The sequence below is a fragment of the Lonchura striata genome, chromosome 8, assembly GCF_046129695.1.
Source record: "Lonchura striata isolate bLonStr1 chromosome 8, bLonStr1.mat, whole genome shotgun sequence".
In the NCBI taxonomy this organism is placed as follows: domain Eukaryota; kingdom Metazoa; phylum Chordata; class Aves; order Passeriformes; family Estrildidae; genus Lonchura; species Lonchura striata.
In genome coordinates this window covers 3,166,215-3,182,016 of record NC_134610.1, presented here as the reverse complement: position 1 = coordinate 3,182,016, position 15,802 = coordinate 3,166,215, and the positions used below count along the sequence as shown (strand labels likewise).

The 15,802-nt window shown below is 40.1% G+C and overlaps 1 long non-coding RNA gene across 1 annotated transcript in view; it reads left to right on the top strand.

Moving 5' to 3' along the window:
• Positions 1-10,198, top strand: part of LOC144246647 (uncharacterized) — a 93,201-nt gene extending 83,003 nt beyond the window's left edge. The window contains exon 3 of the long non-coding RNA XR_013340314.1: positions 9,714-10,198. This is a non-coding gene — a long non-coding RNA (uncharacterized LOC144246647). The remainder of the gene's footprint in view (positions 1-9,713) is intronic.
• The last annotated feature ends 5,604 nt before the right edge of the window (positions 10,199-15,802 follow it).

Below are 15,802 nucleotides of genomic sequence, written 5' to 3'. Positions count from 1 at the left end.
CTACCTGTGCCAATGAGACATGAACACAAAGCCCTCCTGTTGGAATCTGTGGTGCTGATGATTCCAAGATTGTAGAAAGTCTCTGTCTGTCAGCCCCGCTGCCAAAGCAGAAGCCAGAATTGGTCTGTGCTGGTTTCCAGGTTGTTTATTCTGTTTATCTCTCACATGTTCTGCTGCCCTGCCCAGCTCTGTCCTGCAGGGCAGCGTGTGGGGCTCTGCCCTCAGTGGGATGTGACAAACATTAAATACCAGAAACTCCCTGGGCTGGATTTACAAGAACGTGCCAAGATCTGTCACCTACGTTGGACAGTGTGTCCCCAGCCTGAACCAACAGAAAAATGCCAACACCACAGTGAGACATGGAGGGCATGAAGGAGGAGAAAAAGGACAAGGCACACCCAATTTCCTGCATCTTGTCCCCTTTGAACCCCTAATCTAGAATCCTAAAATTTTACTTTTGCACCCATGCCACAAAACAAAACAAACAAACAAAAAAAAACCCCAAAACCAAAAAACAAAACAAAAACCAAAAGAATAATTATAATATTGACGAGGAAAAGCCCTAGTGACTATTTCTCTTCTCCTTCCCACATCTCACTGACCACAGAGCAGATCTGCTGGGACAGCCACCTGCAGCACCCATGGGCTGCAGGACAGAAGGCAGCAGTCATGTGTTCACAAATACCCATAAAAGCAGTTTTTAATTTATTTAATCAAGAGTGATTAAGAGCAAGAGGAGACTCTGTCCATGCCTTCAAGGCAGCTTGCCTGGGAGAGACTGGAGGGAGCAGAGTTCTGCTGGTGGGAAGGCACTGGCCAGGAGGGCTGCAGGGAGGGTCAGATGGATCCCAAAACCTAATAGGAACTGAAAGCACTAATTGAGCCTGGAGAAGAGGCTGGAGGGTTTCCTATGACATTTGCAGGGGAAGAAAGGAGATGAGGAGAAGACAGAAAAAGAAGCTGGTTTGGGAACATTCTGTAGACCTCATTAAAAAACATTTGAAAGAATGTGTAGTTGAAGAGATGCCACAAATTCCACTAGTCCTGTAAAATCCCAGTCCTCACCACCATGCCAGTTTCTAACCCAGCCATCAGGTGATAAAATCCTCTCACCACCTTAGTGCTTCTTCCCAAGAACACTTATTGATCCCTGGTCAGTTCTCTTTAACCTCATTAACACTGTTTAACTGGCTTTCATTCCCTGTGCCATCCAAGCTAGCTATTCCCTTGGACTGAAGAACCATGTACAACATCAGTTCATGCTTCCAACACTGGAACTTGCTTGCCAAGTTTTCAAATGCGTTAAATCCTTAAATACACAAAACGGAACACCCTCACCTTAGATTTCTAGCCAGCACTTGATATTTTCACTCATTTTCTGATACATTGTTCATGAAAGTGGAATCCTGGTCTTCCCCCTCCTTTCTTTTGGCATGTTTAAACATTTTAAATTGTTACTCCAGTAGCCCACTAAATGATTTTGTTCTACTTCACCCACATTGCTTCATTTCTTGTATCACTGCTTGTCCTTTGATTACAATTGCAAATGGAAAATGTTTGAAAGTTGGTTTTGTTCTGAGAGCAGCTCGAAGCAAAGTGAATTAGTGGATCAGCCTATTTGGCAAGTGAGCCCCCAGCTCTGAGGGTACTGTAATAAATTTAACATTCACACACTGAAGCTCCAAGTCCACATTGCACAATCAACACCTATTACAGTGTCTAACTTAAAGATAGTCGCAGCCTTTGCCCCAGATTTGCAACACCTAAATAAACGGGGCTGTTCTCACTAACCAAAACATTTCCTCAGTCCAGCTCTCATGAAACAAATTGGCTTCTGCCCCACTGCAGCATTAGGGGACACATCTGAAAGCAAAGCAGGGAGAAGAGGCACTGAGGTTTATTTTGCCCACATGTCCCAGTTTGAACATCCTCAGTGCCCCCTGTGACATTCCCACTGCTCACAGCAGAGCTGGTGTTGGGGGCTTCCCTCCCTCCTCACCCCCTGCTTTTTCCTTTCAACCACCCTGAAATTCAGGTTAAACGACACTCCCAGAATAGTATTCTTTTTCTGCTGTTTCTAACAGAGATTCCCTAAAGCATTTCCACAGCCTCCAGCATGCACTCATGGGCAGCCCGAGCCAGCAGCCTGGTGACAGTGGGCTGGCAGCATCCATCTGCATCCCCTTGTCACAGGGACATTTCTCCCTCTCTCAGGAATTTTTCATAGAGGTACACAGAGAGACAGAAAGAGAAAACAATTTCTATTTCTGCTCCTTGTTTTTCTCATGTGGAATGTGCTTGGAGAATTGTTTCATTGCTTGATTTGATTCTGGTGAGTATTGTTTGAGTCTGGTGGCCAACCCACCTGTGGCTGGATTCTGGAGAACAGGGTCACGAGTTGGGGGTGAGTTAGATAATAGTAGTTGGAGAAAGTAGCATATAGTTTTAGTATCTTCCTTTATATAGTATATTGTGGGAATCCAGGGCATCCCTCTGGCTAACCTGGAAGGTCTGGGACCCTGGCAGGGGTCAGGAACTGCCCTGGACAGAGCCCTGAGAGACACTATCATCTCTGTCCATGGAAAAGAGTTTTCAATCTTACAGGATGAATTAACAGCTCTGAGTGGTTGATATAAATGTGGCATGGGTGCAAAAGTAAAATTTTAGGATTCTAGATGAGGGGTCCAAAGGGCACAAGATGGAGGAAATTGGGTGTGCCTTGTCCTTTTTCTCCTTCTTCATGCCCTCCATGTTTCACTGTGGTGTTGGCATTTTTCTGTTGGTTCAGGCTGGGGACACACTGTCCAACGTAGGTGACAGATATTGGCACCTTATTGTAAATGCAGCCCAGGGAGTTTCTGGTATTTAATGTTTGTAACATCCCACTGAGGGCAGAGCCCCACACGCTGCCCTGCAGGACAGAGCTGGGCAGGGCAGCAGAACATGTGAGAGATAAACAGAATAAACAACCTGGAAACAGCACAGACCAATTATGGCTTCTGCTTTGGCAGCGGGGCTGACAGACAGAGACTTTCTACAATCTGGGGATCATCAATACCTCAGATTCCGACAGTATATTAAGGTATTATACCACAGTTATAATAAAGAAATCATTCAGCCTTCTGAACCGAGTCAGAAATCATCATTGTTCCCTCTGGGTTTGCCTGCATTTACAATATCCCCTGAGCTGCCCCTCAGCACAGCCCTGCCCGTGGAGGGGACAGCCGCACAGCCTGGTCCCCAGCACCCATCCTGAGCCAGGAACAGCTCCTTAAAGCTGCTCCTCCCAAGCAGATGGGCTGGAGCAAAACAAACAGGAGCCACCAAACACCACCTGGTGTGACCTCAGGGCTGTCCCTGCTCCCCACAGCACACCTGGGGCAGGGGTGTCACATTATTGTCACCTCGTGTGCTGAATTCAAAGCGACGATGGGCTGGTTTGACCTCAGCAGCAGAAGGGAAGGACAGCTGACAGCCATAGCCCCAGGATAAGGTTTCAGCACAATGTGGGGTGCTCAGCTCTGCTCAGGAACTGCTCCCACTCTTTTCCTCCTGTGGAACAGCAGTTTGGAGGTCTGAACACCTCAGAGGAAGCCCAGAGTTTCCACTCTACACAGAATGAAGAGCCAGCAGTGCCCACAGAGCTGGAGCCTGGCACCCCAGGGCTTCACCCAGCACCAGACCCGCTGTCCTGCTGCAGGAGCAGCACATCTGCCAATTTTTACCTCTACACAAACAGCTCCTGCCAAAATCCTACAATCTTTTCAACTCCATCCCCTTGCCTGGTGGCACAGACTTTAAAAACACAGCCTGCCACCATAAACTGCCCAGCTTGCTGCTGATGCCACGTGTTTTGTCAGGAGATCAAAACATTTTAGCCTTGAAGACACAAAGTACAACTTCCCCAATCCATCAGGGGAAGAACACACCCAACAGAAGGACAGTGTTCTCGTGATGTGATTGGAACTAGGTGACCTTTAAGGTTCCTTATAAAACAAATAATTCTGGGATTTTGCACCCACTGTCATGTTCAGTCTCAGAGGCAGGAGAAGACCAGGCTTCAGGTCTGGTTTTAAATTCTGTGACAGAATCACACTGCCCTTACACTGAAATTTGAGACTAGCAGTGGTCCCTTCACACCACATCCCTTCTCCAAGCCTCTCATGCTAAGCTCAGATGCCATTTCCATGTAAGTCTCAAACATTTATACCTCCATTGAAAGATGGGTTAAAGGAGGACAAAAATGCCATCTTCACAGCCATTGCATGAGTATTTTATAGCTAAAATTCATCTTTATGTATGTACTAGGGAAAAAGGTTTGTCTTTACTTATTTTTATAATTACAGACTTGAAATCAGGTCTGTTGCATAAACTTCCAATGCACCCAGAGGTTTTACTCTTCAACAAGATATGAAAAGTTATCATGTCAATGTCAGATTGGACAGGGTTGAATTGTTACAGATATAAATAAAAAATAAAGAGAGACTAAAATATGTACCTTTGGTGCATGCAGTGTTCCTAAGAGCTTCAAGAGAGGTATTGGAGTTAGGAGCAATTTTAGGCTGCAAATACATGAATTTAGGGTGCAAATACATGCATTTAGGGTGCAAATACAGAAATACATTGTTAAGGACCAATGAAAAAAGCAATGAAAAAAGAAAGCAATTTTTCTTTTACTTCCCAGCTGAAAAGAGGTGTATTTTAGGAGTAAACATTAATGAAAAACAGACAAAGTTTGTATGATATTCATGTTTCTCTCTCCTACCTTAACAATTTTTCCAATAAATAACTGGGGATGTACATGCACCATTAATAAACCTTCAGAATCATAAAAAGGAAGAAGAAAGTTAAGCTAGTATGGCTAATTAAAATTAGTTTGTTGGAAGTTTAATCAATTAGCCCAGAGTTTTCAAGGCAATATTGCTGCTATTCACGCTCAGTGGAAGCACTTTCAGGCAGCCTTTTATTGCAACATCTCTGCTCAGATGACCTTTACTTCATAAAGCACTGAGCTAAACATTTTATACACAGGGCAAAATCTGTTTATTGAAGGATACCAGGGGACTGTCTTTAGGAATGTGATTTGGCTTCACTTGGGTAATTTACCAAAGACAGAAGAAAGTTGCAAACATATTTGCAGCCTTCATTTGAAAGCCATGCCATTTCTTTGTAATGCTCCCTCATCTCAAAATTTCAGCTGTGGTTCTGCAAATAAACCTTCTCCCAGACATGCTCCAGTGATTGTCCTGGTTAACCAAAAAAAAAAAAAAAACACCACAAAACACAGGACAAACAAACAAACATCCTTCCACACAGCAGATGCTTTCTCAATTACTTAATTTGACTTTTGGGTAATTCAGACATGATTTCAGGGAATAATATTTTCCAGACAGAATTTATTTATTAAGCAGTTTGTGGTCGGGCATCAATTAACCAAAACAGGCAGCACATCTTTGGGAGGCATTGGTTTCCTAATTCAGAGAGGGGGAGAGATAAGGGCAGTGACATTGCCACTGGGTCCCTAAATCCAAGGTGGGTCCCCTGTTGAGTTGAGGACCCACCCTGGAGCTTGTGAAAGCCCAACAGCACCTGGCATTTCCCCCTGAGCTCCCAGAGCATTTGCTGATTCACTGCCCACACAGGGAAAAAAAAAACACATTTACAGCTCAAAACAGTGACCAGCCTGGCTGAGTGATGTGAAACAGATTTCTGGGCTCGCCGTGGAAATCCCAGCACTTCTTTTTTGCTAATTTGCAGCCCAGTTTTGAACTTGGCTTTTCTGCGGTGAATGGGATGAGCGGTTCCAAATCGTATTTAAAAATAGGAAGAAATGCGTAAATCCAAAGATAAACAGTGTGAGTTCATCCTACTGTACTTGAACTGCGTGAGTCTGTGTTGGGTGGAGGGGTGAGGTTGGGGATCAGGGAAAGGTTTTGTTCCCCATGAAGGATTTTGGGCACTGCCCAGGCTCCCCAGGGAATGGGCACAGCCCTGAGAGCTCCAGGAGGGTTTGGACAGAGCTGCCAGGGATGCCCAGGGTGGGATTTTGGGGTGTCTGGGCATCGAGTTGGACTTGATCCTTGTGGATCTCTTTAAATTCAGGATATTCCATGATTCTACTCTATGTTCTATCCATGGACATTTTGCACAGCACAATCACCAAAGCCTGAACCAGGACCAAGTTATCCCGTTTATCCCATACAATCCTGAGGAATTCCTCAGGAAATGAAAAAACAGCTCTGGAGGAGCCTGGTCCAGTGGAAGGTGTCCCTGCCTATCTCATGGAATGTGATGTGCTTCAAGGTCTCTTCCAACCCAAACCATTCTGGGACTCCAGGATTTCCTTTCAGAAATCCAGGATATAATTATACCTCCCTTCGTTGTCTTTCCTGTACTGAAATATCACTGAGTGCTGAAGCCGATTTTAATCTTTAAATCAATCTTAAAACTTGTGATCAAGTTTGGCAACAAATAATCCAGTTTGCAAAGTTGCCTAAAATTAATTGGGGAAAAAAAACCCCACTAAATCTTGTGCCATAAGGATTCCATCCAGGACAGTCACTGATTTCAGGATCGAAAAGGAATCAAATTTCCCCCTTCCAACTCCCTCTTTTCTCCACTTTAAATGCAGTTTCATGGTACTTATTTTTTTTATATAAGTGCCTGGTACATACACAGCCATAAAAGAGAAGTACCAAGCCCTGCTTTTCCTAATTAGCTGTACAAATTCTGGAAGAAGGAGAAATCTAGATGATTTCGAGAGGTAAGTAGAATTTCTGGTGAAACAGAAGTATCCCCAAAATTAAATTTTATTTATTATTCTCTTTGACAAATTTAGTGGTTAATCAGAGCAGTTAAGTGCAATGCACACTTTCTGCAAATTCTGGATATTACTTTTTAAATATTCTTGCTTGTAAATAATTCAGAAATTCAGATCTAACTCCTAGTTTTCTAACCATCAAGAACCTCAGTTGTATTTGACAATTCCTGTAAAAGATACATTCACATAATCTATCATCTAATACACATTTTCAGGAATGGAAACTTATGTAATATGCCATTAAAAGACTACTTATATTAAAATAGTTTTATATCTCAAAATAAAGTGAAATTCTCTGTGTGAACACAATTCCCAGAAAAAAGTGGAACATTTTGTAATGCAGTTAAAAATTTCTTGATAATTCCTTTAAGTTTAAAGGCTTGAAAATAACAAAACTTGTATTAACATTTGCCTATAATGATAAATAGACCTATTCTTCGAATGATAAAAGTGAAAATACCAGCAATATCCTGGAAAAAAGTATTAAAAAAATTATAAGGCAGTTATGCTTATTCCTAGAAAGTAAATCAGACTTTCATAAATTCCCAGCTAAATGTTGCCAAACTAAATTTTATCAGTTTCTCTCATCCAAACATTACATTTGCCTTTTTTTCTATGTTTTTTGAGCTTTTTTTTTTTAATTTATTTTTTCTGAAGCAGTGATATTAGTGTTTATTCAAAATCCCATCCCAAAAGGCAAGGTCTGGGAAGAGGAAAAACTCCCTATATTTATCAAATTCAGCAGCAGCAGATAGGCAAGGTTCTCAGAATTCATTTAGAGATAAAAATCATTACATTATGATTCATTCAAAGTCCTATCTGGCCTTTGAAATTTGAGAATAGTGGGACAGGACAAAAGCGTGTCTGCAGCTCCTCCATAAACTGTGAGAAGGCTCCTTTTAGGGAAACTGAGAAACTTACTTTTTTTTCTTAAGTGACCCAAGTTATACACACACATTTATATATAAAGTGTCATGAGTTATTTTGGTGATTTTTGGACCAGCATCACATAAATAAAACTTAAATGCATGAAAGTCAATATTTTTCCTTTTCTACTTCTCAGCCTTTTCCATCAATTACACTAAATAATGAGAATTTGGGAGTTGTTATTACAACCTTACAGCTTCAATTACCTTCATTCCAAAGATGTTTTCAAGCCAAAAAGATTTAAATTAAAAGAAGAAATTTCTAACAAGGTGCTGAAGTTGGTCCCTGTCCTGGAACAGGTCCTCACACTCGTGGCCCCATGGAAGTTAATTCTCCCTGTCGCCAAGAATCCTTCTTTTTAACCCAGTGAGAACACAAAAGACTCAGAATTGAGTCACAGAAGCAAAATATCAGCTCAATATTTTGCTGTCTGCCTGTTCTCATCCAAGTTCACCACGGTCAGAAATTCATGCAGTGCATAAAGAAATTCAGAAGGCAAAAAGCAGGTGTCTGGCTTAGGAGGGTCTGATATGATTTCTCATGTGCATTTATTGCATTGAATAGATCTTACTGCTAGACAAGCATTTTAAATACCTAAATCATATGAGATACCTCTGTCTGGAACAGAATCCAGCCATCAGTTTGCTAGAAAACCCCAGCTACATGTGAAAATTAAAAAGAACCCAAACAAACAAGCAACCAAAAAACCCAAAAGAAAAAACCCAAACTAAACAAAGGAACAGCAAAGAAAGCTTTAAAAACTCAGGATATGCAGTGTCTTGGTTTAAAAAGAAGAATTAAAGCAATCATTTCCATAACTCATCAATAAAACCACAAGCCCAGCAGTTTCTCAAGTGGTAGCACCAACCTGGACTCCTTTCTACACACACAAACACCAAGGGTAAAACATTTTTTAAATTACTGGGGACCTGTGACGAGGCTTGGCATGTGCAGGGATTTCCATACTCAGATTCTGTCTATTCTTCCTGGTATCTCCCAATTAGTTTTTCCTAACTATTATTGCTACCAGAGGAAAAGGTCCTCTGGTCCACAAGCAGAAGGAAAGCTCCAAAATCCTTATTTCCTAGAAGTTTACTATAATAACTTATAATTTATCCTTGTGGGATAAACCCACAAGGTTTTATCAAGTTTATTAAAGTCTTCCCCATGTTCCTGGTTTTCTCTGTTTGGAGATGCCCACATCTGCTCCCAAGCACTTCTTTAAAATGAAGTATTTTCACTTATGTTCATACTTTGCAGCTCATTATGTTTTCAGAGCTGTTCTGGCTCAAGGAGTTTGAGCCATCTGAACCCCTTGGGAAATACATCCTTCAAGTTTGAAGCTCTCCAGGTGTTAATTTTATCTTAGACAATAGAATCAGCCTTTCAGCTGGAAAAACACAGGAGATTATCTAGGGCTTTGTCCATTCTTTAACATCCTTACCCATAACAACTGTGGTTATAACTTTCACCCACAGAATTCACGAAGGTAACTGAAAACTTCAAATGAAGTTCTTCCACTTCTTCTATCCTTCTTCAGCACCACATTTAAGTGAACAAAGGCCTAATTTTCAAGGGTGTTAAACAGAAACCACGTTGACATTTAAGGATATTTCAGTTACCACTTTGACATCTAAATAAGTAGCAAGATTCGCAGCCATGCTTCGAGCAATAGGAGCAGCAGAAGGCTGAGAACATTTGGGAAGCTCTCCCCAAAATTCATAAAAATTAGCAAGACTAATTATAAGCAACTTCTCTAGGCTCGATTTTTAGACATTTCAGATGACATCAGGGATGAGCAAGGGTTTGGAGTTTCTCAGGAGCACTCAAAATGTAACTGCTTATCTAAAATTCACCTTTTTTTTTTTTTTTTTTTTTTTTTTTTTTTTTTATTATTATCATTATTATGCCCCAAGCCATTTTTCAACCCATGCAGTGAAGTCTTTGGGTTTTGTTGTGCTTACAGAAATTTCCACCCTGTTGCTCAAGGTCATTGTCCCTTCACTGATTGAAAGGTTTTACAGGAAATTTCCTGCTCTGCTTCAAAGTGGCTCAGTCCAAAGTGATTGTTTTGAAGAGGACACCCAAAATGGACAACAGTAAGCAGGTACTTATGAAGAATCAATTAAATTTTGATGCCGGGTTTATTCCCACAATTTCAACTGTAAGCACTACCCAGAGAATCCACATGATCCTATATTTGCCTCAATTCCACCATCTTTATGAAGATTTATTTCTGTGACTACAGTCATCTATTTAACTTTCATCAGACACACACTGAAAAGTTGATGCCCTCAATTTTATTTTTCACATTTAAATCTTGCCACTTTAGTCCAATTCATAAAGAAACCTGCCTGACAGGAAGCGCTCAAATTTATTGTTCAGTTTTATTTACTGTGTACCTGAAAACCTACAACTTCATGCGATCAGAAAGTAGATGAATGAACTCACTCAAGGAAAAAAAATAAAAGAAAATTCAAGGATGAATAAATGGCAACACACAATTCCCCACCACAGCCTGACCTGAGCATCCCAAGGGAGAATCATTTTGTTAAGAATGAGTGCAGCATGTTTGGGAAACGGTGCACTGTCAATATAATCTTTACAATTACAGTCATATGATCAGTGCATCTGGAAAATAACAGTCAAGTGATTAGTCTGAACTTTGCCTGGATCAGGCAATTTTTACACGGCTCTGTCAAATGTCAGACCTCCTTCTCCCTCACCAATTTCAGCAGTGTTGCACCATGATTTCAAGCAGTGAATCATCCAGCCCTGTGCCAACCATCTGCTTCGTCTGCCCCCTCAGTGTCTGGAATTAGATGACGGAGGGCAGGGCAGGCTTTCGAGAGTGGCCATTACTGTTCGTGGAGGAGGGGCTCTGGCGACAGATTTTCCATCTGAAATCATGGACTGCTAAGAACTGGCAAGGGCTAGAGAGGAGTGAGTAGGAACATAATGCAAGGAAGGATTAATAAAGGAACAGGGAAAGAACAACAGAAGGGAGGAAAGGACTGGGAAAAGGAAATGGGGTGGAGAAGAGGTAAAGGAAATGGGATGATATGAAGGAAGGAAAGGTAAAATCGCATAAATCCACCCCTGCCAAAATTCCCCTGCGCCTTTTTTGCTGGATTGGTTGTTTGTTCTTTAGTGAGGAACAATTATTAAAATAGACTTGCAGTGCCCACTAAAAGTTCCATCAGTCTTGGAAGAGGTAACTGGAGGGGCAGAGGAAAAAATGATGAACAGAAAAGGAGTACGACAACTCTCAAGAGTTCCACTTTAAGCCAGGTACATGCAGAAGAGAAGGGATAAAGAAGAATACTCTGGGAAAGTGGAAACATGGAAGCAACATGGTTCAAGGATTCTTGCAGATACTTCCTTTCACTGGTTGTGTCCTACAAACTCCGACTGTCACACCAAAACATTTCTGAGAACCCTCAAAGTGCACATCCAGACTTCTTTTTGACAGACAGGAATAGAAATACCACCCTTTCCATAAAACAATCCCCCAAATCTAAGAAAAAATAAATATAAGTATTCTGGATAGAATTATGCAAAAAGCAAAAAAAACGCACAACCCAAATGTACAAACTCCATCTTCACTTTCTGGTTTTTGGCTTACACCAAGCATTGTCCCACATTGTTCCATTGTGATACTGAGCACAAAACGGAGAAATTAATTCCCCCAGCTATGCCTGGTCAATCTTTCAACAGTGCAAGCAGACACGTCCCACAGCAAGAAGGAGGGGTTGTGAATTGCACATGAATGAGGAGAGGTAGATCAACAAATTGGTCTCAGTTTCATTAAAGAAAGCAAAATATTGCTACATAAATGTATTGTGCTTTTTTATAGTTATCAAAAATACAACATAAATCTAAGTCTGTGACAGTAAAAGCATTTCGCTGAATATTAACTCATTTTCTGAAGTAGACTAGTTGGGAAATACAACTTACTACTATCCAGAAATAATTAATTAGCTCCATAAACCTAAATTGTACCATTTGATCTGTTGTCAGAACATTTGACATCCATAAAATAATAACAATATTAAGCACTTCAATCATATATAAGGAAGCAGTCCCTGAATTGTGTTACTTGGCTAACCCAGAGGTATTGTTTGGCCAAATTTGGCCAAATATATCACTACCAGAAGAGTTCTGTATTTCACACAAGTCAATCTGTAAAGCTGCTGCTACTGAACACCACAATATTTTTGTCTAAGCACCGTCAAAACATTTTTTAATATGCCTATTTTGTGAGATAAAAATACAGCATCCAATTTTTCATAGGATTTGTAGCTTTCTGGGGTGACTATTGTTAAAAATAACTTTCTGAATGTTTATTTCTATGATAAGACTTTTTAAATACTATTTATGTACTGTATAAAAAATACTTTTAAAAAAAGAACAGTTCAAATATTAATTTACCTGGGATAAGTGGATATTGTTTTTTTTTTTTTTTGCAGGGGAGCTAGATAAAGGCTATAAGAACACCTTACTTACAGCATTATAATTTTTTATTTCAATTAAAAATTACATTATAAATATGATAACTGCTTGCAGGTGGATTTTTTTATCCCTCAAAGTAAATTTTGGTGAACGACTCAAATTCCAAAAGAAAAAAAAATAATCCAAAATATTTTATTTTATGTGACAAATAGAAGTTAAAAATTTTTGAACAGGAATGAACCAAATTTTTAAGCGATCATCAAGTTGTGTTCTGATTTTTGCATCCTCAATTTTGCACCTGCAGTCAAGCACAAAATTGTGGGCACAGTCAATTGTGAGAGCATCTCACTGTTTGATTGTACCAGCAAATTAAACAGTAACTGGTGATGCCTGGCTGCTGTCTGCTGCACCCATCATGGAGCTCAAAGGCAAAATTAGATTGCTTTTAAAACAAAATGTGTTTGTATCTGAAAAAAGTTCCCGGGGTTCTTCCGGCATTTAACAGCACATTCACACATTGGATTGGCTGGAAGTGGCCAAGAGACTCCTTTGTGAGCTGAACCTGCATTAAGATAATTTTGAAAAACAAGCTTATATCTGGATTTATAATCCTGAAGTGAGTTTTCCTCCGGCATAAAGTTCACACCCCAAGCTGATTTTCAGCACTTCTTTTCTGTTGTGATCCTTTCCATGCTCAAAGTTCACAGCAAAGGTAAGTAAACACAAATATAAACTTGGTGGATTATTTCTGAGACAAGGCAGTAAATCTGTTTAATTTTCAGCTTTAAAACTTATGGATATATGACCATTTCTATAGCTCTATCAAATGCTAGATGCTGTTTTCTTATCACAACCCCAAAAACGAAATGTTCACGTTCAGAATTAAGTTTGCCCACCAGTTCAGCTCAACATTGTGCTGCAGAGACATCCCTTTGTCACTGTTTTTACTTTGTGACAGCTTTCAGGAGAAGCTATTACTACTCACAGCAGTAGATTTGACAGAGAAAAATATGACTTTCATAATTAATCTGCAGTGACTTTGTTGCTCTTAGAGAGGAGCAGAAAACTCTCATTTTTATCCCATTTCCGTTACCCTGTAAGACATTTTTAGCAGTCAGGAGTAGCAACAGGCTACCATTAATAGCAAAGTGGACCTGTTTGAGACCTCTTTGCCATTCCAACCTGATTGTCTGCTTGCAGTTTTGGAACACAAACTCTTGCTTCCATGTGGCATTCATTGTGCTCAAATGCCAGGACACTTCCACCACCTCCCTATGGCTTCTGCACTTTCCTTTCTTCAGCACTCCTGTGTTTCTCTTCTACTATCCCCTCGTTTTCTCCTCACCCAAAAGGAAGTTGTTCCTTAAATTCTTAGTTTTGTGAGGCAATATTTTGGTGAAAATTGTCCCCTCATGAATTCATGAAGTTGATTATTCCAGTGTTTTGTACATCTCAAGATCACGGAATGGTTTGGGTTGGAAGGAACATCAAGGCTCACCTCATCCTAACCCCTGCCAAGGGCAGAGACACCTTCCACTATCCCAGGGTGCTCCAAACCCCATCCAATCTGACCTTGGACACATCCTGGAATGGGATATTCACAAATATTTGCTCAGTGCTTCTTCCCTGATGCTGCTACAGCTCAGTAAGCCCATAACCCTTAACTGGGGTATACTGGAAAAAAGAGATTACTTCATTTTTATGGAGCAGGGGAGAGAAAAATGTCACTAAAGGGACAGGCAAATAAAATTCAGAGATTACAGTACTAAGAGAAGACACACTGTTTTAGGAGAGAGTCAATGATACCTAAAATTTCATTAGGATGGCCTCCAGATTTTGATATACAACCAGTCAGAGTTCACCCAACTCTGATCTGGTTTAAACTGAATATCATGTATCATTTGATTCATATTAATAAGGAAATAAATTTCTCTTTCCACCCAGAAAGATCAAATAGCATATAATAAAAAAAGAATCTGCAATAACTTTTATTTTTTGAGTAAGACTGATGAGTTTGTTCTTTTTCTAATCTTAGCCAGAAGTCTTAGGGAGACAAGAAAGATGTAAACATTTCCTTGAGAATTAATCAAACAAAACAGTAAATAGCCTCAAAATTTTGTTGTGTTCTTCTAAAGATTGAAAAAAATAGACAATTCTTTGCTTTCTTGTCGTCCTTTCAGTCTCTGGTGGGTGAGGCTGCCCATGTTTGTAGCTAGGCAGCCAGCTAAAAGTCACGATAAAAGCAAATGTTGTAAGTACAAAGCACAGAAAAGCCCAAGTCTTCCTTTAATGCTTTACTAGCACTTCACTAATAGGCCCATGGGGTGCAGTCAGTCAATAATAACCCAATAAAATCAATAACGATAAACAAGAGTCAGTGTTCTAATAAAACCAGAATTTTTAAAATCCAAACCAGCTGTTCCAGCACTATGTACACACACAGGCCTGGTGCAAGGGCTCACTCTGCTTCCAAGGATCCCTGTTCAGCTGCCAGTCCCTCAGGCAGCTTCCTCGGAGGAGGCAGAAGTGATGGACAACACATCATCAAACTTTACTACCAAGGTGAGCACACATTTATTGCTTGCTTTCTTCCACGACTTTACTGACACTCTTCAACTTTGGAGGTTTTTTTGGGGTGGTTTTTTTCCCATATTTACTTCATGAGGTTTATTTGAAGCAAAAACGGGGAAAAATTTTCTGCAGTATTTCCAAGCAGAATATTTATAAAGACTTCAGTCAGCTATGAAACGCCTTCCTTGGGTTAAAGCTGGACCTTTCCTATATAACTACCTAGACAATAAATTCACTGTTTCTGTCCCCAAAGGAACAGCCACACACTATAGAAAGTTATTTGGAGAGCAAATGTTTTGGGGAGATGAGGAGGAACAGAACTGAGGAATCAGAGGTAATACCTTGCCTGTGATACAATCAGGAAAGATCTGCTCTTATTAAATTATTTTATCTGATCATGTCACTCATGCTTTTAAACTCCGCAAATGTCTAAAAATTTAAAGTATACCAAAATGGAGAAAAAGAGCAACACCTATCTCAAAGATACACCATAAGTTAATCTGTACTGCTCAGAAAAAGAGATTCTTGGAAAGTTTATTGCAACCATGCTACCAAAGACCAAAGGCTCAATCCATTTCTTAGGGAAAAAAAAATTAAAATACCAAACTTTATACAGATTTTAAGATTACTGAAATATGTAAGGAAGATTAATAGTCTGACTTTACAACCAAGCCTAGCTTAATATTTTAACATTATTCCTTTGATGTGTAGAGTTTTTATTTCCTTTTACAGGGGAGAGAATTGAAGCACAGGATTGTGCTTCATCCCCATTTTATACATCACGCAAAGCTTTAGAGTACTTTGATTTTCCCACTAAAGGCACCTCGGTTTCCAAGCAGAAATACAAGACATTTGAGATCAGAAGTGGTCCAGCCTAGAACAGATGCCACCAATGAGAAAGAAACTACTGCTAGAAATCTTCAGCTGATGACATCACACTGAACAAATACCAACTACCTGCATGGACACAAAGTAATGTTCAAATACATTACTACCCCAAAGAGAAGGGAGTGAGAGACTCTTAGCAAAGGA